Source organism: Diadema antillarum, unplaced genomic scaffold, assembly GCF_040938485.1.
Source record: "Diadema antillarum isolate AM-2024a unplaced genomic scaffold, OU_Dant_1.0 scf00000128, whole genome shotgun sequence".
Classification (NCBI taxonomy): domain Eukaryota; kingdom Metazoa; phylum Echinodermata; class Echinoidea; order Diadematoida; family Diadematidae; genus Diadema; species Diadema antillarum.
The window spans coordinates 6,334,348-6,360,385 of NW_027271017.1; the positions used below are offsets into that span (position 1 = coordinate 6,334,348).

General features: G+C 38.9%; 1 long non-coding RNA gene across 1 annotated transcript in view; it reads right to left on the minus strand.

The window, feature by feature from the left end:
- The window catches only part of LOC139720441 (uncharacterized), a 36,662-nt gene that overhangs the window by 1,326 nt on the left and 9,298 nt on the right, over positions 1–26,038 (minus strand). Inside the window, exon 2 of the long non-coding RNA XR_011710166.1 lies at positions 24,079–24,160. This is a non-coding gene — a long non-coding RNA (uncharacterized lncRNA). The remainder of the gene's footprint in view (positions 1–24,078; positions 24,161–26,038) is intronic.

Here is a 26,038-nt window from a genome sequence, read left to right on the forward strand (position 1 = left end):
AAAGTGCTGATCTTTATTTGGAAGCAATACCAAGGAGAGGGATGTTACGGTAGGCAAGACAGGGCAAGTTCTTATTTTATAAAGCTAACACATGATTATGATATCAGCAAGTTTCGTCCAGCAGGCTCGCTTGAGAAGATTTGTCCTGCAAAGGGATTAGGCTCTACCACCGCAAATCTCAACGAAAATAAGTGTGAAATACGTAACATGGGAACACGCTGCCCCAACCTCAAGAGGCATGTTTCTATAACGAGACCAGATTTTTCGCTAGTGGGTCACTCTCCATTAAGGCTGACCTTCCCTGGATAGGGAACACGCAGGTGTGGGGGAGTCACTAGGCTGTTTAGTCAGCGGACAATTGCTGACCGCCTAAGCTCTCCGCGCTACAGGTGCCATGCTCGTGAGGTGACATTGCGCAGCAGGTGGGGGAGGGAATGAGCGCAAGGATTGGAGCGGTTTGAGTAGAGGGGAATAGTTACTTCAGAAATAGACTGGTTTGCTAATGTCTGAAAATTCACAGGTGATTCTGACTCGGATGTCTAATGATGGGCTATTTACGGTACACATGCCTCCAACTTTAGATTCTATTTCCGGAGCCAGAATGCCTGTCTACACTTTTGTCACACCCAGAGAAAAACATAGGAGAGTTTTGTTTGTTTTGTGATTTTTTTTTTCAATAGATTGCTGGGGATAATTGTTGTGAAGGAGGTGAGCAAAGAATTTGAATTGATTTGCAAACTGGCCAATCAAAATTGACCATGAGACAGCTTCACTCTATCCTTGCTATATTTTACCTGCACTAAAATATCTCTATTCGATGTGCCAAGTGAATAATTCATCTTCTCACTGTTAATAGACAAAGAAGCAATTTTCTTCTTTTTCCACACATATCCTCTGCAAAGGCCTTCTATTATGTTTTATTTCCGTTCACTTTTTCCTAGAGCTTTGTGAATAAACAGAGTATTTCTATCAAGCGATGAATACAACAGGTGGCAGCTCGACATGAAATAAGTTCGTCAGTTGGTACTTTACAAGGACAAGCAAGTACATGATTGTGACATCATAAACCTACTCAAAATGCACGTATGCATTTGTTACAGTTACAGTGAATAAAGTCCTACAATAGTTCTCCGCTAATTGTTGTTTGGATTAATTTTACACTGAACATGGCCATTGAGGAAGTCATTAACTGCTTGTAATCAAATGAGCAAAAGTCTGGTGGACTTATAAGACCCCTCTGAAGGGCTATGCAAAGAGGATAAAGCCAGTGCTTTGCCTCTGGGTACTACAGCTACTGCTAGCAGACTTGATTCATTGAACTCGAGATTCAATATTGTTGCTTGATCCACTAAACCGCAATAGCACCCAAAACAGAAAAAACATGATTGCAAATTCCTTCTCATTGTGCACTGTGCTCTGTTGAAGGAAAATGTACTAAACAAAACAAAGACATGAAATTAAAGACACTAAGAAAAAAGCCACAAACTGATGGAAAACATACATGACTTTGTATATAAACTTTCAGCCCCATATGAGCCAGTGAGTAATTCAACATCATGTCCTAAAGGAAATGCAAGGCAGCAGTCTTGAACACATGACCAGAGATGCCAAGTTCAAAAAACTTTTATGAGTGAGATTTTCATGACTCGGCATCTCGGCATGCGCGCGCTAACGAGGGGGGTGTCCCCCCTCCCATGGTAGGGAGCTTTTTTAAATCATTAGCTCTTAATGATGCGATCTGGTGCATACTTAAGTTACTATTTTTTACTAATTTTGAAAGACAAAGGGGAAATATACCTTCAATTGCAACTATCACTTTAATCCTTTGAGCTATGCTCCTTATTTTTGGCCCAAATTGCAGACTTCACCCGATGCGTGAGAAAAATGGGTGCCATGCGTGAGATCGTGAGACAGACCCTAAATGCTTGAGTCTCACGCAGAATGCGTGAGACTTGGTAGCTCTACATGACCTGTGGCATTTGATTCCTCACACATTTCAAAAAGAAAAGCCAATGATCTCACAATTCGCTTGACACCATTCAATCCATGTTTCAGCACCATGATACATTGCATAAAAGACGGTTTGTTCTTGGACATCAGCTTAACAAGTTAGAAAGCCCCATGAATAATTTCTAGGCAATAATGATAATGATAATAATACTATAATAGTAATTATGATAATTGTACGTATAATAATAATGATAATAATAATAATAATTAATCATCATCATCATCATCTTAATCATGTTTTAGTGTTAGTCCAACATTTTTTTGGTCATTTCTATAATAGGCTCACTACTTAATATCAAACTACGACACATATCACCTGTTATTCCTCGAGGTGAAATACTTCACAAGATTCAACTGTACATGTATGTATTAGATGACTTTGATTATGAGATGAAAAGCATCTACGTTATTTCCATGGTGCATTGCCAATTCACACTAAAACTTCTTCAACTTATCAGTTTTGAGATTGTATGAATGTTTACCCCTCCTATCACCTACAGGTACTTCCCCTCAATTATGCAAAAGAAATCACTAGCCAATGGATCGATTCCAATGAAGCATCTTCATCATCCAGTCAAACAATTAAACTGTAATGGATGAATTGTGAGATGTGTTACCTGCAGGCTAAGAGCATTCATTTGCACTCATATCATCGAAGGATGTGTGCTAATCTGAGGGGCTTTGTGGTCTGGCGAGTGAGGAAATGAATCTCTTAGCTGCAATCAATCCAGAAGATTATGTTAAGGATACTGGAGGGAATCCCAGATTAACCATGATTGGACATTTCTTGCATGTCAAAGGGACCAGCTGATACCAATATCCTCCTGACCGGAATCTTGATTTGTGGAGCCGCAGATCTCGTGTGGCATTGGTACACCACAAGATTGCAGGAAGCCATCCAGATTTGACTTAACGAAGATGACATCAACAGAGATGTAGTCAAAGTTGAGTTTCCTGAATCATGGATGTTCTTGTATTTGCCTTCATCGACACAAGAAACAACCATCCACCGCCACCAACATCCAGGCAGACATCACTGCTGAGATCCCATCTCCAACATCTGTGACAGAGCTGCTCAATGGGACTGTCAAGCAGTGGACACAGGATGGCATGCTACCCAAACTGCCCCAGGAGGTGGAGTGCTGGCAACTGTAGGCCTGCAAACATGTTTATAACTTATGTGCATGCACCCCTGTGTCTCATTGTACCTGACGAAATTCAGCAGCAGCGAGCAAAGTGTTGTATGTCAAACCTATGATTTCTTCATGAGACAAATGATTATCTCAATCCCACAGCCATATGAGTCCAATGGTGTTTGTGAAATGAACAATTCTCCAGCAATGCACATTGTCTCCAAGGTCTAAAAATGTCAAATTTGTCTTGAAAAAAAGATAACACTAATTTCTCATTTCAGTACTTGACTTGGGGCTTCAATCACTATCAAGTCTCGATTTAGAAATACGCACACAAACTATGAATTCATAACCTTTAAACAATCTCACCCTATACATCAAAAGAGGAAACATTCTCCATATCAAAGAACAAATTGAAACCAAACTTCACAAGATGGTGCACTATAATCAGAGCATGTTTGAGTAATCACTGAGAAAGAAATAGAATGGTAATCTAATATCGCCTTACAAATGACAAGTAAAGTGCTCCTTTATGACCACTTACAATGTATATTGAAAATTGGAGAAAGAGGAGACAGGTGTTGCCAGTTGAAGTAGGCTATGCATGGTTGAAGTTATACAGAACTCATTTCAAGTGCTGGATATTGGAAAGGCTGAATGGAGCGTTGCCTATTACACAATCATAATACACTGTACATGGAAAATTTCTAGGTGATTTTTCTGTTACATACAATGTAAGCAGGTGTATACTAATGATTGTATACAATATCCATTAAATCAGAATCAAAAACCTTGGAAATGATAGATTTGTAATTTCTCCTCATGAATATTTTGATGATACTGTTCTGCATCATTGACATCTCAGCATGCATTTGGGATGTCTATCGATGTCTATAAACAATGCACATCCTAGATGCTTTTTGAGTTTCATAAATTATATATGATATAATGCACAGATTCCCTCAAAGCATTGTGGCAGTCACCCATTGCTGCAGCTTTTCACGTCACTTGTTCTTCTTTCCCCATCCCTGAAAAAAAGAAAAAGATGAACCAGACAACACTACCATGCTTTGCCTTGCGATGCATATAAGCTTGTGACTCATACAAAGCATTAAAAAACTGATTCAATTTACAATGCATGCCTCTGACACACACAGTGTGTTTAAGCCAATTTCTAAAGCGAAATATCTACAATTTTTCATCGAGCCCATGACAGATAGTCATCAGAGCTGGGGCAGACAATTTAGTCATATATTCCTCCACTGCTGTTTCTCTCTCCAAATCTCTTTTCGTTTCTATCTCTACACTAATCTTGACTAATAGTTATCTCCTGTTTATGCCATATATTTTGTGGGGTTTTTATTTCCATGAAATTTGCGAGTTGGGCACTACGTGCAAATTAAAAAAACACGAAAATATTAGCTCTGATCCTGATATGCATGCAACTTGCATGTTTACATTTCTCTGTCCACTGCGGTACTCCAAGACTGCAAATTTGACCACTCATGAAATTGTTGGAAAGTCCTGATTCATGAAAAATAAGATCGCAAAATGTGTGACGTGTACAGTATATCATCAAGGCATCTATATCGAATTGATCATCTGACTTGACCAACAATCACATTTTTATGATTTGATGACTGCATCTCTTTACTTTCATTTTAAGATTCATTGACTGTATTTCACATGGCAGAATAAAAACTTCTCTCTCATTTTAAGCTTTTAAGATCATCATTCACATGATTGCATTATAACCAATCATCTCCCAGTATATAATTATGTTAGCCTGTAGACAATTTAATATATTAGTAGGTAACTATGTTAACTAGCGTACTGACTGGTCATTCAAGCACATGGCACTATGCTGCGTGGCAGGAAGTGTAAAAGCTACTGCCTGTTGGAGGAGATGAAAGGTGAATGTGGGGTGTTATGGGTTAAGAAGGGGGTAATATTGCAAAACAGAGGACAATGACATGGGGTAATCTGCAAAGAGAGTGACAATGGAAAAGAGATTGTTCGTCAGTGCAGGCTATTTCTCAAAGAGTGTTTGGGTCATGTGTCAAGCAGACCAACGAAGTCTTCTCCTGTTGCCCGCACGTTTTCCCCTGCACATTATATACATCTCATCACTCGGGTGTAAATTATTACTGTTTGTCGTATGAACACTGCATAACCTGTGTCTCTCATAAAGAATATGACTCAATGAATTTTGTGATGACAGCTACAGGATGCTAATAAGTCCTCATAATTCACATCATCTAAAAGAATAAAAAAAGAAGCGAGAACAAAAGGCAATGAATTGTTGACAGTATTTCTTCTCATCTCTATCCCAGACACCAAGGAATGCCACATTTAATTTGTTCCTTTCTCTTTCCAATTCACGACACGAGCCCCACGATGTCATCCATGAGAAGGCAGTCATTAATTTCCACCAAGAAAAAGGGTGACGCATCTCACTTCTTCAGTCGCAGCGAGACGATTTACAGCGGTGACGGTGAACCGCGCGATTCCCGCCACGATCGTGTAATTAATACCAGATGTGCTATGCTCTCATCACCACCACCCGTACATCGCCATGGCGATCATGTGTTGCCCGGCGTCAGCATCCAGGATCAATTAGGAGTATGAATAACGGCGGTAGAGGGCAAGGGGTTAATGTCTCTCGCAGGGGAAGCGAGTGGCTGCGTTCACAAATTCACAGGAAAAATATGATTCACTTATGCCATCTATCGTTTCACAGAGCCAGCATTTCGTAGATTGGACGCTGCGCTTCCTTAAGCCAGTCAGTGTGTGGATGTCATTCCTCTAACATGAAAAACTAAGATGCAGGCGGCACACATCTGTACACATTGATATTGCATTCAAACGAAAAAATCACACACATATCAATATGTACAGCAGCTGCATCATCCTCAAACTTGTACAATTTTTTTCTAATTGCAATTACATGCCTTTATGGACGCACACATACATCTGTATGCCAAAAACAAAAAACAAAAACAAAAAGATCAATGCACTCAGAAAGGTGCAAAAGAAGTATTTCACATTTTGTCTGAATAACCAGTGCACTACCAGCAGCATGTTGCATTTTCTCCTAGTTCCAATAAGAATGCTACACAACTTCATCAAGATGAAACGATCACGTATGTTGGGACCGCTGGGAAATACTGGCACTGATTTTTATGGTATTCATCTCAGAAAACAGGCCAGTATGAGGCAAAAAAACTAGGAAAAAAAAAAACCTTGGAAGATAAACAGCTAGAGAGAGAAAATGAGAGAGAGAGGGAGAGACAGAAGGAAAGAGAAAAAGATAAGAGAGAGGGGGAGAGAGAGAAAAAAGAAGGAGAGAGGAACATACAAAATAGAAAGTTACTTTCTACCTAAGATGTGAAGCCACAGGGTGTGTATCTGTGTACTCAGATGATACGGCTGAATCACCAGGGAAGGGCTTCGTGTCAAGTGTCAGCAATGCCAAGCGTATGCTCTATGAAGGCAGAGACTCCAACCCCAAGCACCTTCTGATCGGGAGATTCTCCCGCCTGAAACCCCTATCAAACGGGAGACCCCAATTTGATGTTGAGCGCAAAGCGTGAAGTTCCTTGCGGCCAGGGGGTCCAGGGCCCGCTTAAGGGCCCTGGAAGCTCAGTTCTAGATGCTCTCTCATGCTATCTAAGGCTTATTTTTCAACAAACAATGATATTAAAGTAATAAATCATTTCAAGTGGGAGACACACAGAGCCAGGGCGGGAGAAATGAAATCTCAAGCGGGAGAACGGGAGATTTTGCAAAAATGGGCTTTCGGCGGGAGATCTCCCGTCGAAAACGGGAGAGTTGGAGTCGCTGTGAAGGGTATGAACTGTATGCTGCTAGGATGCTTCTGTTGTTGATATTGTTTTTATTGTTTGTGATATAGTGTTAGTAAGTCTATTTGCTTTGGGTTTTTACACAGCCATCATTTTAATCGAGACAGGTGCCACTTAATACTTTAATCTGCATGATGCTCAAATTAAGCATCTCCCCTACATGTATAGACTAAAAGCCCTCTTTCCCATCCCCTAATCCCCTTTTATCTCTGCCCCCCCCCCCCCAAAAAAAAAGAAATGCTAACTTACTCACTCTCTCACACACACACAGACACATAAACACACATATAGAGAGTGCAGCTGCACTGAACTAATGCTCATGACGAAGTGGTCTCCAGACCTCACGACCATAAAAGTAAAGTCCAGCGGTTTCTAACCAATAGGCCATCAAGATTATACCATCTACGCATAAGAGGCACTCAAGAGTCTCCCCTCGCTCCCTACGCTGGCAAATTGTATTAGTCATCATCATCACTCTGTCAATCAAGCTGGGAAAATAATTGTATCTGCATGGTTATGTCAGCAGAGAAGGCAAAGCAAAACAAAACATCTGTCTTATCAAATCAGGCTAATTGTTAGGCAATTTACCACTTTAGCTCTGACAGATTTGAGTTCAGAGACAAAGTTAATACACATTTAAAACATAGCAATAGAGCCCCATGCGCTCAATAATCTACACATGTCTAGGTTTTAGATCTCATTTTTGGAAAATAAGTGGGGGGGGGGGGGGGGGATGAACTTGAACGTGGCCCAATATAAGATTAACAAATGATTATCATTCCAAACACCTACTAACTTCGCTGTCAAGAAATGCATTTGTGATAAAGATTTTGAGAAGACTATGGCACTTTGCAAGTTAGACTGCGATAATTAATCTCGCTCTAGCTGCCTGCTGTCCGAGAAAGTAAAACATGTTGTCATGCAGTGTACTGTGTATGCTGAATATGTTGTGAGGTTTTTATTTTTGCAAATTTTGCGAGTCGGGTGCTGTTCGCAAATTTAAAAACAAGCAAAACTAAAGAAGCACTCCGAGAGCGCAGACCTCCACCAAGCAGCTCATTTCCACCATTGAGCTTGTTCTTCTGTAGAGATCAGTGATTTCTACCCATATGTATGCATGCTGAAAATCACCTGATTTCCCAAGAAACCTTTTGTTACGTCATCAACGCCAGTTGCACGGCGCGCCTCGCCCTAGACCAGAAACTAGAGCACGCACTCAAGTGCGCGTATGAAAATCTCAAAAATATGCAGCTTGAACTCCAAAGTTCATTGACCCTGCCTGCTAAGATAATGAAAATCTTTCATAAAATCAATAAAAATTCCCAGATCACTTCCAAACTTCAATCATCTGTTACTTGTGTAATTCTCAACCTTCCCTGTAAGTTTCATCCAAATCCGTTAATGACTTTTTGAGTAATTTTGCACACGGACAAACCAACAAACATGAAAACATAACCTCCTCCCTTGGTGGAGGTACACTGTAAATATCAACTCTCATCCCGACATGAATGTGATGTGCAGGCATCAATTTCTCCATTCAAGACTGTAGTCCACAACTGCGAATTTAACCACTCTTGAAATTGATGGGATGTTCCCGATTGGAGAAAAATGAGACTTGCTAAAAATATGGCGTATACAGTAATTTACCGACACTTCAACGAAGAGAAGCCAATCATGTAGTGCAAATGCAGAGGAAAGGACTTGCTCGAGGTAATGTTTTACAGGAATGGCAAATACGGCTAATACATATTCATGAATATATCTAGATAATCCTGAAATTTTCTCTCTTTTAAAAAATATGCAGTCATCATTTTAAAACATTATAACTTGACTGTAATCCAGTAATGTAATTTGCTATGCATCATTTCTTTGATACATTCATCAGAGACATCTGTTGGCAAAAGACTCTTCTAAGCATGCCTTATGCCCAATAAGATACATTATATAATTCTGCTACAGATGTGGACTCTTACAGGTCAATTGAGTTAAGAATTCAGTGGTATATATCATTTTTAAAAACCCATCATCCCATTACAAAGTTTGTAAAGTTTGTGAGGTGAGGTAGAATTATGAATAAAAATATGCAAGCTTCACAAGCATTCATTTGTTTATACACATTGCTTCGGAAAATGCACAATTGTTGACTTTTCCTTCTGGTGATATCAGTCCAAATGCATTTAAAAAGATATCCCGCGAGAAAGAAAAATTGTTAAGTACAAACATAGCATACTGGTTGGTAGTGTCACATTTCCTGATGTAAATCATCCCCACATGAGCAGAGTTTACAGAGAAAATTAAAAAGGAAACATGAGTCATTCTACATCTTTTCAAATGTGCCTCCATGCCTTACTGTGTCACTGGGGATGGCCATGACGGCACATAAAAGATAAAGTTATCCACGATATTTCCTTTTTTGTTGTTGTCGATGGTGTCTCCTCACAGTGGCATGCAAACTATAATTTCTAGAAGCAGTTTCAACAAACTCAAGCTTTACATTAAAGTAGATACGTTGATCGCCATCTCAGGGGTTGCCTCATACATTGCCATGGCACAAAAATAGCATAAATATGCTCAAGAGAACAATGAATGCAGAATCGTCATGGTGACGAAACACATGGAAACACTTTACAGAAGAGGGCAAGTCATGTGTCATATGTCTGTGCAGGTAAAATTCATATATTATTGTTGATGCAATACACTTGGACTGTGTCCTTCTGAGACATTTTCCCTTCTTTTCATGCTCACTATGGAACCTGCAATAAATGAATTACAAATCAATTTGGAGTAGAGTACAATGTAGTAGAATTACGTGGAAATTTGCCATCTACATGTATACTTTTACTGGAATAATAGCAAAAATGACAAGCACTGTAGTCATCCAGAACTCTTTGCACATTTCCAATTGCTATTCTATATTTGCTTACTAAAACTATTCGAGTGCCATCTTGTTGAGGGTACATTACTCACAATATTTACTCATCAAGCTAGAGGTAGATGCGGCTAGAAGTAGAACAGGCCATAGGCGTTTTGTTTCCATACTTGAGATAATTAAACTATTATCTATCATTTTTATTGAGTAACGAGCACTGTGATGTAATGTTCTTGACTTGTCAGCTGAAGGTCCTGAATCTTAATCCCACAAAATGCTTAATACAGCCTTGAAGACAAAATGCTTTACCCATAACGTCCCTCTTCATCTGAGTGTTTCAATGTGTATCTGGCAATACTATGGAGATGATAATGGAAGGCCATTTTGAAGAACAGTGTGAACATTGAGGAGGCTACACTGGGTAGCCAGTACCACTTCAAAAGCCATGTTCCGTACTGGTAATAAACTGTAATCAAGAGTTGTTAATGTGCTCCTGTAAATCCTTCATTGAAAATGTAATTCCAATATACTGTGGTTCATGTGGACAAGAAAGAGTGTCATAATTCTACTACAAATTACATGTCAGATACAAAATAAACACACAATTTAGAGTGTGTGGGACTACAACAACAATGTAAATTTGTTCATGTTGTGAAACAAGTAAAGTACATGGCTCATCTCTCTCTAGCCAAAATATCAACTGCATAACATACAAACTGCCATAGTTTGCTTTCAAGTCATTCAGTGACCTCAACTATTCAGGCACAAAATGAAAGTAACCATCGTATACAAATGATTCCTGGTGGTCTACAAACGTGTGTGCAAAGTCTATATGTTTAAAGTTCTTCACTGGCACAGAACCAGGAGCCACCACCTGTTTCACAGTCACCCACATCTTAGTGCCTTTTGGGACACAGCTGTTGATAAGAACCTACAATATGTACATAGACTACCTGTGATATCAGTCTCAATGATGACAGAATTGATTGCACACATTGTTTTGGTGAGTGAAATGTGACTTTAAGAAAATACAGTTTACTCCTTCCCTGTTTTAGTGCACAAAAAGACAGACAGACAGACAGAAAGAAAGAAAGAAAGAAAGAAAGAAAGAAAGAAAGAAAGAAAGAAAGAAAGAAGTAGCATCTACAACGTGTATCTGTTGATGATTTCATCCATAGAAACCCTGAAGATGGTCTATGGATTACCAAAGGCTTGCCTGACCTGGCATCATGTACATGTAGTGCATGCCATATGAATTCATGCAACATGAATGTAATCACAATGCACCAACCTCATAATGTCGTTTTATCAATACACTGTAATCTCATTGCAAAATTTCCGCTCAAAGGCCATCAAAAGCTTGCCAAAGGTTTGATAGAGTACAAGCTACTGAAGACCAGCTCGCGCAATATCATCTTTAGAAGAAATCAGAAAAGAAAGATGAATGATATCAGCTCATAACTGGGTATATACACAGACTAAAGGCGCCAAGCCTTCTTTTGAAATTCATACATGATAGAACTTTGAATTTTTACAGTTGCTCATGTTTTCACACAATGGTGATACAGGTCACATGTAGGTTTGATTAGGAAACTAATTGACTCACTAATTTCACCCTATATTGTCCTTTTATCAATGAAATATACAACGTATGTCTTCGCATCAAATCATTCTCGAGTTGTAATGATTAGGGATTGGAGACTTTCATAGGGGAAAAGTGATAGTAATTGAGTATGTGACCAAAAACAATTCCAACGTTTCCATGCAGAAATCAACCGAAGGGTTGTCAGACCGTGACACAATTACCACAGCCAATTTGCATATATTGTGACTGATGTTACTGTTACACAATACACAAGAAAACATGAGATTCCACACCTTTTATTATTTGCCAAATTTTATTAAAACCTTCGCTGTTCTGTTTGGGAATTGATCATCACTATCATCATTTTCAATTTCATCAAATATGGGAGTGGGGTCCGTCATTTTCAATTTTATCAAATATTGGAGCAGGGTCCTTCAAACGGCAGTAACTAAAATCAAGGAAATTCTCAAAAGTAAACTTGGTCACAGTGCAGCCAGGTTTGACACAGTGGACATTGGGCTTGCTAAAAAGGAGGGCTTGAAGCTTTAAGATAATGACTTCCGATCGGCTCACTTATCCTCGGCTAGCTATCCCGTAATACGTCAACTCTCTGGACAATACACAACACCTCACTGGACCCAATTGTTACGCATCGGATCAACGATATCACGTTCTCCGGCCGATCCCCAGGAGAATTGGGATGGCGATGATGCATAGTGGGCGGCTGTCAAAGTGTCATTACCCCTGGAAATGGAGAGAAGCGCAAACAATCCTCTCACTCATTATTAGAAAGCATCATTTGCTTTTTCCATTGTACCAAAAAAGGGGGAAATTGACACACGTGGGGGAGGAGGGGTGGGGAGGGAGAGGAAAAAATGATTGGAAGCAAAGAGTCACGGTAAACACAGAATGAGTCACTACGTAAACATTTAGTCTGGAGTAGCTGCGGTGTCATTCCATGAAAAAAAAAATGTTTCCATAGAATGAAATGACAATGTGATGCATGCAGTGCTTGAACATTTTCTGAGTTCACAGAGTACTATCTGTTCAGGTTAATGGCAAACTACTCTGTGATTAGTTGACTGCAGTAGTCGTGCTGATTGAAGGTGTGATTCCATTTTCTTTTCGTTTCCTGTTTCCTCTCAGCTTGCTTTTAATTCATAACATTTCACTTCAGGGGAATATTCAATTTTGCCTGAAAAATTGTTCATCTACCAGGTATTCTTTGATTAGCCTTTGCATTCACACTGTGTTTTACAAGGAGGATACAGAAATAAACACACGAGTGAGCTTCTGACATATATGTACAACTCCTAAATTTCAGTGATATTGATAGTTACAGCTTATCTTTAAAAAAAGAAAAAAAAAGCTGTCATTTCATCACCATCCTGACTTTCAAAATAATTAAATCAACTAACTCTTCACTGTCCAATGTCAATATAATCTTGCACTCAATGTGATCTCCTAGGAAACGGTGCAGTTCCATCCCTACCTGAGGCTTAATCTATTGATGAAAGACATACTGTATGAATACTCGTTCCAGGCACCAAACTTGATACACAGGAAGCATTTTTATAGAACTCACCATCAATTTCTATGAACCCTGGTGCAAAAGAGAGTTCTTTATCCACATGTTCCACATTGGAACCATGACTATTAAAGCAAACAGAAAACAACAACACAATTAACTCGAAAAATTCCACTCAGTTTTGTAGTTGTAAACCTTCAATAGCTAGAATGCTCGAATAACCTGAACAGTAACATTTTCATTCTACTTTGACATAACGTGAGGAAAGAAAATGAAGTAATTTAGAAATTTTGCTTACAAACTCTTTTTTTGAGAAATATGATTGGCTGCAATACGCAAATGAGATAAGGAAATAGTGCCATTGCTTTACAACTCTCCTTCGTACATTATTTTCTGTGAAGAGTCTCATGACAACCATCTCCTTTTAAACAAAGTCATGATCACTAAATTCACTACCTACAGTGTATCTACTATTATTTGATTAAAACATATCATATTATTACTTCCTTTATAACTGATTAAAAACAAAAAGTAGCATAGATTTGTAAGAATGAAATAACCAGTTTACCCGATCTGCAATAGTGATCAATATGACTGTCCTACGGCAAGTGAAATATCAGCATAACATTAGCTTTTTTCACAAGTGTTTATTTCATGGAAACTTTACCTGCCTACTTTGTTCATTTGACGCCTTAGATATAATAAAGACATATTGAATATGGGGCAAAGTCTTTCTTCAAGATTTTAAAAAAAAATACTTAAAAGATGGGTTTTAGAGGAATTAACAATGCCTCCTTACTAATTTTTCTCCAGACTCCAGATATACTGTGGGAAGACCTGAACACATCAGACATCGATTAATAAGTAATCCACCAGCCAGAAAGAGAAAAAGAGAGAGTAGGCTAAGACCGGCTCCTCCTGATGAGAGAGGCGAGAGATGATGGAGATGTTTGCTCTGTCGGTTGGCACGGAGACGAAGTGAAGGGATTAAAGGAGGACATCCTCTGGACTCCCATCTCATCCAGACTAGGCAAGACCTTAACAATGTTACAGATAACACCGCTGGTACTCAAAATGGATAACACCACAAGAACATACATGTACTGTACATATATACAAGTGGTCTCAAACAGCATCCATGAGCATCATTAATGATAAACTGTCCAAGCTCAAGAGATATACTGTACAGAAGAGACATAACACTGTACATTCAATTGTACATGTTCTGGAAGTGTTTATGTCTCTGGACAATGTCAAGTTATGTCACTGGGTTGATCACATAGTGGAAATACACACCGTACAATGTTCCAAACTCTTGATTTAAAACAAAAACAAAAATAAGCCAAACAAAATGACACACACACATACAACCATCAGTATATTACACAGCCATGATATTCAGCATTACAAGCAAATGATAATTGGCTCATTACATTTTCAGTCACAGAATTTTCTCCCTCTTGTAGCATTGATCTTCACCTCTTTTGAAGCATGATTTGAAGCACAATAAAATGACATTCTCTGGACCAATTACATGTAGGACTGTTTTCACACCGGTCGAGAAACGTAGTTTGCAATGCTGAATTACAATTACCATCGCAATTATGATTCAAATTATTGTCTGTTCACAAGATTGCCAGGAAGGCTTCACGGATTCTGCAGTTTTGAATTTCAGAGTGAGGAGGGGAGGTGTGGCTTCTTTCCGAGTTCCCATCAAACACTCTTGAGCAGTAAGGAGCGCACGCTTTGACTGCAGTGCGAGCATTTGAAGAGTGTATTTTTTCCGCGGAAGTGATTGAAAGGTTAACATAAGCTCGGCCCTGAAAACACGATTTGAAGGTCTATCTGTTCACATGACTGTTTCATTCTGTAATTCTGGTAAGTCATGATTGGAAAACACCTCTGCACCATCATTTGAAACATGATTAGAATTACGATTCAAATCACCCTCTCCGCAATTCCAGTTTGCATTCACACGGCAAAAATGCAGTATCGAATCATGAATCTCGTGATGTGTCATTACGATTATGTTTCACGTTACGCACTCTCGGTACGTGTGAAAGCACTCTAGGATGGAACCTGACATGTCTGCATGGTTCTGTAACTTGTTTGGCATGGTCGTATTCTCTAGTCTGCACCTTACATACACATGCCATATGTGGTGTACAAATATTTTTTATGTTTCACTCCACCTACGTAACCCAAAACCCAGCAGAAACTTCAGCAGCCTAGCTTCCTTGACCTTGAAGTGCAGTGATTTTAGCAATGAACGTGTCTGCAAAGAGAAAGAAAGAGGGGGGGGGGGGGACTAACAGAACTGCAGACTATTTTGGAATTCACTGAAATTAAAAAAAAAAAGAAGGAAGAAATGGATTTCTTTCATCAGCTCCACAAAGCATTCTCTATTCACTGGCACCATTAGTTCGACTCTGGTTCCATCCATGTAAAGCCATAAGTATGGGAGATATGTGATACTCGTTGAAATAATACAGGCCGACGATGACAGAAGTGCTGGGGTTGGGTTTTTGGAGGGTTCAACTGGTGTAATTTCATGCGGCTTGCCCGTGTTCTTATGTTTGCAGACAGCATGGTGAGGTTACACTTGATGGCAGACTTATGAATAGTCCCTCATGTGATCTTCATTTCTCAGTGGACTCACTCAAAGTGTAGTTGGGCCATGACTTCTGTGTCAAACAATCAGTGGATAGACCCAGGAGGCACATTGTCTGTTTGCCCAGATCTCTTGGGTATATTATGCACTCTACAAAAGGGCACCATCAGCTAGTCACAATACCACACATGTACACAGACTTCACACAGCTTCAGCAGATCATAGGGGATAATGTGTGTTCCATGCAGTTCATTACAGATGCATAATATAATTTACATTTCATCTTTTGACCTGAAAATACTTCATGATACCCCTTGGCAGTCATCTATCGGACTAACTGAGTCAACTATCCTATCCACACTCACAATGTTTCACACTTCTACTTCGGTATAGAATAGAGTGATTAGGAGTTACAAGTTTTGTACTTTCATGAAGTCACAAAATAAACACACATATTCAATTAATCATTGTAAACAAGAACTTTAAAGGAGAAGATTTCAAGACATCAGCCTGACGATAATTACTTTGATGAATCAAGCATACTGGCATTGCAAAGATTGGATTGAAACATTTACATACTGAATTTTAATACTAAATTGTTAACTGGTCTTCTTACCATATGAGCTTTATGGGGGGGGGGGGGGGGAGGGGGATGTTGGAATCCCCAAGCACACGACCATTGCCTAATGCTCCTGTGCAATTGGATAACAAGTGTCACATGATCAAAACAGAAATTTTTGCTGGCAAACATAATTTACAATACTGAATAAGGAAAAAAAAGGAACAGAAAAAGACTATCAAGAGAGAAACACGGTGTCATTGTTCAATTTATTTATTTATTTATTTATTCATCTATTTATTTGTTTATCTATTTATTTTTGCGGGATGTACAATGGCTAGCTGGCAGCAACATCCACCAGTAGTCCAGTGAGAAGTTACCCCCCCCCCCCCTTGCTGCTAATATAAATGCCCTCATGGGTTGGGGTATAGTATTTCTAATCCTGCAAGTGAAGGAGGGTGAGAAAATACATGGAGTTTGACAAATACGGAGCTATTGATAGCGATAGTTCCCAGGATTGTGAATAGCTTTGACTCCAAAGGACACACTGTTCACTGATTATTCTCGGTACAGCTTCGCTTCAGGTTAAATGAAGTTTGTTCCTGCATGAGTGGGTACAACATTTCACAACACCAGAGAGATCATTTATTGCTTTATAGACCTACATGTATGCAACACAACATTTCATCGAGTCTAGTATAAATTTGAAGTCATCATAAACATACAATGTATGCAATTAAATCCTGGTAGGTGAGACTAACACTGGTGGCATTTTTCAACAAAAATCTCATCACGACCCAAACCACCACAGGGGATGGTGCCTTGTGAACCGCGTTCATAAATTACTCCTGGCATTTTCTTCAGTAATGAGAAAAAAAAAGCACTAGAAATTAGCCGCAAACCATTCCTCTTGTGACCTGGCCATGAATAAAAATCACTGACAATGAGTAGACCATGGCTTTCATTTTCTCACCTTGCTCTCTCCGTCTCTCTCAGTTGACCCATTTCAGTATGAATCTACATCCTAGATCCACCTCTACACATACCAGTCCGTATAGCTATACAGTGTACATTCAGCGAGCCATCTACATTTCATGCTAACTATCACTATTATCTTTCCCCCAAATCTTGTGACTGGTTGCGCTACATCATATTCTCGCTCATAATTCAGAAAGCGAAATGGCTCATTACACCCCAAATGGGCATCGTTTGGGGCATAATATACACTGCTCTCTTGTGGTGCATGCCTTTGGTATTTGACGTGCAATGAGCACCGAAAACATGCTGGAATGTGCGTTGGCAGTGGAATTCACTTTGCTATTTCTCTGAAAGATGACCAATAACTCTCAAACAGTATCAACATTACAGCTGTAGCTTGTGGTTTATGCAGTGATGGCTCTTTTTCCCTTCATGTTACGCCATTCATAAATATCTTCCAAAAAAAAAAAAAAAAAAAATAGCAAGTTGAAGATGTCTTACAAAGATGAAGAAAAAAAAAAAACCCAGGACATTCAACCAGTTCTTGTTGTTAAACCAAGAGGTAATATGGGCCTAAACCTGTGACATTGATACTCTGTTATCAATTGTCATATTCCTACTAAAATACATTATTGTGGACACTCATGGGATATACAATGCAAAAGAAGGTTAATAATACCTACTTGCAAAGCATTTTTCCATTCATAATGTTTTCTTATAATGATGTTGGATTGTGTTTTGAAGTCTGAGATATGCAATATTATCTCAGAGTTGATAAAGAGTCAGACTTTTGAAAAAAAATGTTTGAACTTTCAATACATAATATGCTGTATGTTATATAATTATAAACATTATCTTGTGAATTGTTATCTTAACATAACTACTTGCTTTTTTATGTGTAAGACTTGACATACAATGCATTTTCTGTTGGATAATGAATTGAAAATTAATTGAAATTAACTTTTATAGTTTCGAACCACTTTCCTCTGTCTTGCTCTCAAAATTGTAAGAAACTTTGGACTCAAGTTTTTTTTCTCTCAGAGAACAACAGGGATAAAGGCAATAATACTGCAACATGTATGGTACTTCACAGCCACCTTGCACCACACCACACTCCCTTTGAGATTAAAGGCGATTTGGATTAGCCTACATTACAGAGTTTGTCGGCAACAATAACTGCTTCTATCGGCGATACATGGGGCGACTATCAGTCCCCTCATGAGACCATGTTCATGTTTTAACAAACTCTAGCATGACTGCGACAGAGAGATGACTCAAGAATTCGTGCCAGTACCATTGGGGCTGTGAATATCTGGAGGGCAGGAACCACAGTTTCAACAAGGACAAAAGAGAGAACAGACTGTAATACACAGCTTTAAAAGTGAAACAAACAAGTAAAACATCATTGAGCAACATTAATTAAAAAAACAAAAACACCATTCATACCATGCAATTATAGGAAGTGATTGGTTCAATTCAGAGATTCGGTGATGTCAGGTGGACAATCATTGAAGTTCAAGGGGTATTCTTATCATCAGTGATCTAATATCATTGATGATTAGCCTCCGCACCTAATGTGCAAGGAGATCTCTGCCTTATCTAATGATCACATCTTATTGCAGTAATCCCCCAAACACTGTACAAGTATATGACATCTTACATCCTGTAAAAACCTGCCAGTCAATTATACTGATGTAGAGGGTACTGATCGACTTGTGAAGTCAAGCTTTTATCGTGCCATATTATTCAAAACTTTTCCAAACATCTCTTCCTGGCTGCAGGGCGAAGTGATGGTCAAGTTAGCATCTTGTCAATTGATAGAAAGAGAGATGGGAGAGAAAGAGGGAGAAAGGAAGACTAGCAACCCCTCAGGATCTCTTGGGAGAGGGGAGGGGGAGGGGTTAAGAGGAGCTGAGGTTGAATCCCAGACACTATGCAAGCATAACTAAAGCTACAGGGTATGATTCAGTGGGAAAACTTATAAGAAGAAGAAGAAAAAAAAAGAGGAGACACACAGCCTTCCAGGTTGTTGACAGAACTTGTTTATGAACGTGTTTCAGTACATGTCTCATGCTACTAAAATCAGAAGTTTCTGCCAAGTCTGAAAGCAAATGTAAACTTGTGCTTCTCCCAAGCAATGTCATCAAATCCTGTTTGGCCAAGTATGGTCCAGACAATCATATTCTTGAATCAATTTCGATTGATTCTGGGTGTGCATAGTAGTCTACACTGTATAACCACCACAATACAATTGTACTGCTGAAGGGATGCAGCTCAACTTGACTACATTGCATTCACTTGTGCTATAATGAGCATGCATTACATATATTCCTGCACATATTTCAGCTTTTGTATGGAATGTTCTTTTGCACTTTAGTGTTCAGCATTGGAGACCATTCAGCGTCTTAACACTGGCATTCTACACGCATTCAGAAATGCATTAAAGAAACATGATTGCAGATGAGATCTTTGCAGGTGTGAAACCCCTTTCTGTTTTTAACCCCAGACACTGAGCAAGCAAAACTATGACCATACCATGATTTCAGTGGAAAATCTCCACTACGTCCGTCATAAATCCTTCCCTGGCTCATCCTATATACACGTACATACCCGCAGGTTTGGAAGAAGAGGATTATGCATGATGATGCCGCACAATATGAAATATATCGATCAATATCTAGTATGTCTGTGCTGTAATAGCAGTGTGAGTTTTCAGTTATTTCTTCATTCTTCTCTGCTTCTACAGGTTGGAATCCAAAACATGGCAGCAGAGCTAGACTACAAATCAGTTTTTTTGTTCATTTTTTAACCTTTTCATTCATCCTTCGGTGGCACAGGATTTGAATGAACTGCAGTGCTTGATTTAATGTTTACTTGATTGCTGTGATGGCACTTGCCCTAACATGATGTCTACTGCCTTCCTGGAGACTTATGTATGTGTGCTGTGTCACATTTCTGTCCATTCTTGTAAATAACAATACCTGAAATTTCTGATTCGTCGCTACAGAAAGTGTGATAAAAAGTTGCTAAATAACATTTATTTATTTATTTTTTTATATTATTATTATTTTTTTTTTTTTGGGGGGGGGGGTGCTGGTTTGGGTGTTATAACGTCCTGACTTTCCAATAATGAATACCCTGGGTGATTTTATTCTTGAGAAAAGGAAATACATATAGCAGTATGTTCATTCATAATACCATAACAGCATGCTTGGAAAAAGTAACTTCCTTTTTGTTTTCTTCAAATTTTGAGATAAATTCTTGGACTTTGAATTTGCCACAAGAAGGTATACAAAGTTAGTAAAGACATCATTCTTTTGAGTCATTTGTATTTTACAGCCACTGCAGGTATGCCTCAGTTTGCAGTTTTATTGACCTTTCTGCAACCTTACATGGGTAAAAAGATGACAGATCACATGAGATTCTCATTTTTCCTATAGATAAAAAAAAACCAAACCAACAGAACAACCACAACTGGATGATAGGACATCGCATAGACACTAAAATGAGTACAGTGAAGCATCAAATGTGAAGCTCTTGCAGACAAGGGCTTTGGGTGAAAGGATTTATGGCTATGGTCAAAAATATCAAGTTACTGTGGAGCCAAATTCGACATGATCTTCACGCAGAGATTCAAGCATAGCTCAGAAAGGAAAACTAGAAAGAAAAAAAAAAGATGGGCATACATTTTTCGCAGACTTGTGAAGGGTATGCCACATGAATACACACAGGCCTGCAGGGGAAATATAGAATACTCGAGCAGAAGATTGGAGGGAAAACAATTTTCGGCTGGAGACAGTAGGGTATTGGGTTTGGCTATGGAATATGGCATTTGCATGGATGGCGGCAAGGTAATTAAGGGTTCTTTCTAGGGAGTGCTCCACCATATATAAATTCATGTCTGTTAAAAGAGGACATAAACAGTCATGGCTCCATTCATATGACAAATGTGAGATTTGCAGATGATAATTTGATTCAGAAACTGCTTGTTTCTCATTGTATGGTTTAAAGATATGCCACTGGACAGCCTGTGGCATATTTATTTAGTCTTGCAGCCTTACAAGAAAATGTTGATAGTGATAGCAGCTAATCATATTTTTGAAGATGCGAATACTTGTAAGCGATATTAGGACACATTAAGATGACCTGGTATTAAGTGGAATAAAAGAAAAAAAAAGAAGACAGGTTCTTCAAATTTAAATCCTCAGATTGCTTGTCACTCAAGCAACAATCTTCAATGTCATTTCATTTTTACATTTACAATGTACCTCACATTACACATGGTTTAATGGATAAATATATTCAAGTGTACATTGTGTGCTCTCCTTGATGGAAATTTTGCAGAGCGTGTAAATGTCTGTTCCAGCCAGTATTTTCACAATACCCTGTTTTGCTAAAATGTATTTGTTTTCATCTAAGCTAGCACACAAATCTGCCCTATCTCTCGCCTCACATGAACAAGGTTCCATGTTGTGACAAAGGATGTGACGTCATACTTCATCAGCAAATTGAGGAACCGTAATTGACAGACAGACGGATTCCGCCAGCATCAATCGCTTCACGGATCAACAACAGAGGCTCGCATTTCATAGTGTCTAATCTGTACAGAGAATGTGGATTCCTCATGCAAGCTAGAATCCCCCTGAAACCTAATCCGATCAAATTAAGACACAAATGAATAATCTTTCATTATTGTATGATTCTTTTTCTTCTCCCCCATTTTTTTTTTTTTTTGGTCTGTCTTAGAAAAAAAAATACACAAAAAAAGGTTTATGTAATTTTCTTTACAGGTGCTAAATCAAGGCAATGTTCAATCATTCTATTCTAGTTCAAAGTTCTTAATGAGAGTGTGACTCATGTCCTGAATAGTTCTATACAATGAGCGTGTGGTATTGGTACTTTATTGTTTCATAATCATGAAACACAGAGTCATGAAACACAGAGATACGCTACAAAGCAAAAGTGGTCAGTTCAAGGTCTGCAAAATTGTATGAAGGATGTTCCTTGCTAATGCATTCAAAGAGTCAACAAGCTTAGAAATTAGAATAACTTACAGCAGCTTGTGTTTTTAATCATGTTTATTTTTCATAATTTGGAAAATATCAACTGTAATAGGGCCCTTCATATACAATGGTACAGGTACTGTATTGAGTTGGGGGCATGAAGGTTTTTAGCACCCTATCAGGAGCCACGAAGACTTTTCAGGATGGACACCATATCCTCTTCTAGTGAAAACCACCTTGAGCCTCACTGCAAATCAGCTAACACTTTGCCCTTCAAATACTTGTCACCGCTTATATCATTGTGAAATTGACAGGCTCTCTAAATAACTGAAATGATGAGAGCAAATCCTCTTAGAGGATTATTGATGAGAACTGTTTTTCAGATCTTTATTGTTTATTTTAATGGAAAAGAGGGGGGCTAAAAGCAATGTGTACACAGATTTCTGAATGAGACAATACAGTCGAGTATTTGCCCTTTCATTCAACCGACTCTACCTCTAAGAATACAACACTCACTCCTTTACCCGTGAATAATAACCTACTTTCTGGCAAAAGGAGCCCTTTTAAAGCGATTTTAACAGGGGGAGGTCTGCTTGGGAAGGAAGAATAATGGGAGGTTTTCGAGAGGAAAATAGGGATTTCTAAACAGTTTTAGACTACCTATGAAGCTGTATATAATTGAAACCTGAGGCCTTTCAGGAAATACAGAAGGGTGAGAAAGAGAAGCAAAATTTTGTCCAGTGATACATGGCCTCCGGTCACAATCTAACAGGAGTGCACCTTGCACGGCACATATTTCTCCCTCTCGATGCAGCACTTGCCAAAGATTTCGAATGTTCTCAATTTAATACTTCCTCTTTGTTACAAGGGCAAATTTTTCATTCTTATTTTTGGATCTTGAAAACATGCATTGTCAACATCAGGAGAAGGCCGTCATGTAAACAGGTCACGGACAAATTTTGTCATGATATTCTCTCCGTTGCCACGGTTACCATCACTTTTGTGCAGCAGGTAAACAGTCCCCCCTACATACATGTACTACAAAGGAGTGAGGTCTTCAACAAGGGACGGAAGAGACTCCTTTTACCCGCTCAGTACAGATTCTGAATTACACAAATTTCTATGGCGAGATCCTCCATTGAAATGTTGTCTTGACTGACTTAAGACACAGTCCCATACATTCATGTTGATGTAATCACTTTGAACACATCAAAACCCTGCCTACAATTATGACCCTGAACTCTAGGAAGATGCAGGTGATTGCAATTGCACTGCATAAGAACCCGAGCCATGTAGTATTTGTTTAATATCAATCTTTTTACTGATTTATATTGCGGTAGCCACAACTGGCAAGCCTCCCCATTTTTGTAATCTCCCAGTCACCAAACACTCACTACAGTGGAACACTCGACAACCAATTTGATTGTGACTATTAAAGAGCATTACACTTTCAAAAATATGCCTGGGACATGAGCCTATGCTTCAGACACGAGCCTATGCTCGGGACATTACTTTGAAGTAACAATGGACCTAATTAATTTTTTAAGACCCCTCCCCCTTCCCAGTCTCATATTTGCAAAATGAAAACCCTGTCGCTGCAATCAAAACAGATTGAGAGACTGAAAGAAAGAACTCAAAGGTATCACAGATTCAACACTTCATGATAGTGGTTTAGTTCACTGGACGAGAATGAAATTGAGAATGAAATATAAGAGGAAAGGAGAAACAGAAAGAAAATGGAAAAGGAAAATAAAAACGGAATAGAAGAAGAAAAAACAAAGATGAAAAGAGCAAGAGATGAATGAGAACGATGATGATGATGATGATGATGATGATGATGATGATGATGATAAAGAAGAAGAAAAAGAAAATGAAGAAGAATGAAGAAGAAGAATGAGGAGGAGAATGACAAGGACGAGGACGATGCAACAACACTTACCAGGTTCACTGCACTCCACTGCAGAGGGTTCACTTAATATGGTAGGCTTGCCAGTCACAGCAGAAGTTTGGGCATCAGTTCTCTGTTGACAGACATAATACAAACAGAATGCACAACTTCAGATATTACAAATATTAAGCGTTTTTTAATTGGGGGCAGCAACTACATGGACTACTGTACAAGATCAACCTACATACTAGTACATGTACCAGGGAAAAGGTAGTCAGTAAAAAAGCCTTTGAGCTTCTGAAATAAGTCCAGAGGAGACCATGCGCGGCGAAGAAGAGGTACTGGTGTCTCAGAGGCAGGAGCTCCAAAACGTGCATCAGGGGTGCGTGTAGAGTGTTTGATGACAGAGCCAGAGAGATGCAAGTGGGGTTAGGCTCAAATTACAGCTAAATGAATTGGATCATCTACTCTGCAATCAGCCGTTGACGTACCTAAAGGCTGCACGCCGCTCACGAGTCATCGCCAAACTTGCACTTTCATGTGGAGAGGAAGCATACAAGCATGGAACAAGTCTTCTCGCTACCAATGTTATTCTGTTGATTGAGCCTACCATGCATTCTCCCAGCAATCAGTGCGTATGCACATAATATGCACCCCATGAATCCCTGAGTGTAGAAGCATTTAATAACCCAGTAACACTCATCCGTCCCCTAAGCACAAGCTGTCCCAGCGCCAGCTCTTGTAATGGCGAGCAGTTAATCCTGGTCGTAATCCCATAAATCCACGGACAGCCCCCTCTATTGCTTTTGAGTCATCGGACTCCCTATCCACTCAGGAATAATTGCATTTTCTCAGATGTTCCTTTCTCTCCCTCTGTATGTGTTCCTATAAAAATCATTCCTGAATAACACAAAAAAAGAACAATCGGAGCATTGGAATACTGTAAATGAATACTGCAAAAGAGAGAATGAAGCATACCTAAAATGTACATTATAACTAGTGTCATTTGTTGTTAGAAAAACTTAATGATAAATGAACTCTGCTGTGAAATTTCTAGAATAACGAAATCAAACACTGGTCATGCTTTCACCTCATCAAACATACTTTATGAAGAATTGTTAAAGGAGAAACATATCAATGTCCAATTCTTTGAGGATACTGATAGGAAACCCATTGTATATTTAAAAAGATACTCATTTTCAATGTAGGTACATTGTATTAGAGTGTTACATAAACGGAATGCATACAGGCAAAAACACACACAGAAATAAAAGCATAATTTATTAGAGCTTATTATATACTCATTTTAATGTGTCATCAAAATATGATACTGTGTATTTATAAACATTTAAATGTCAAAGAAATGGTGCGTTGATAACCTCCGAAGCCATTATTACATGATTACTAAGACATGAGAGCATTGTGGGGCGAGTAAGTCTCAAATTGTGTTAGTTATGTGAAAGGTACTTTAACCTGAAACACAAACTAAGACAAGGCAAACTCAGGGAGACGTTGTAAAGGTACCAAAGCTCTATATTATCCTTAAACTAATGCACCCTGTACATCCTTTTACCAGCTTGACAGAAGTGAATCCTAGTATATAGAGCTCTTGGTAAATCGTCAATCACACTCTAAAACCTTGACGTTCTGATCTATTCAGTGGAGCAATGTTTACATTTTCTCAACATAGTTATCAGTAAAGTGTGCCCATGCATCAATCACATAGAACATTATATTTACATTAAGTTCTGCTTGATACAGAACAGCAACCCAAATAAGGGGTTCCTCTTGCTATCACAGATTTTATCAAATATCGCACATGAACTAACTGTGTGGAGTGCAAAATTATCTCTACAATGTCAATCCACTATCTCAATGAGTATTAAGTAAGCCTGTCACATATCACTTCTCCCTGTCTTTCTTTAACTCTCTCCCTCCCTTGGACTCACGCACACACACATACCCACATACCCCCCCCCCCCCCACACATACACACACGCACACACCACCA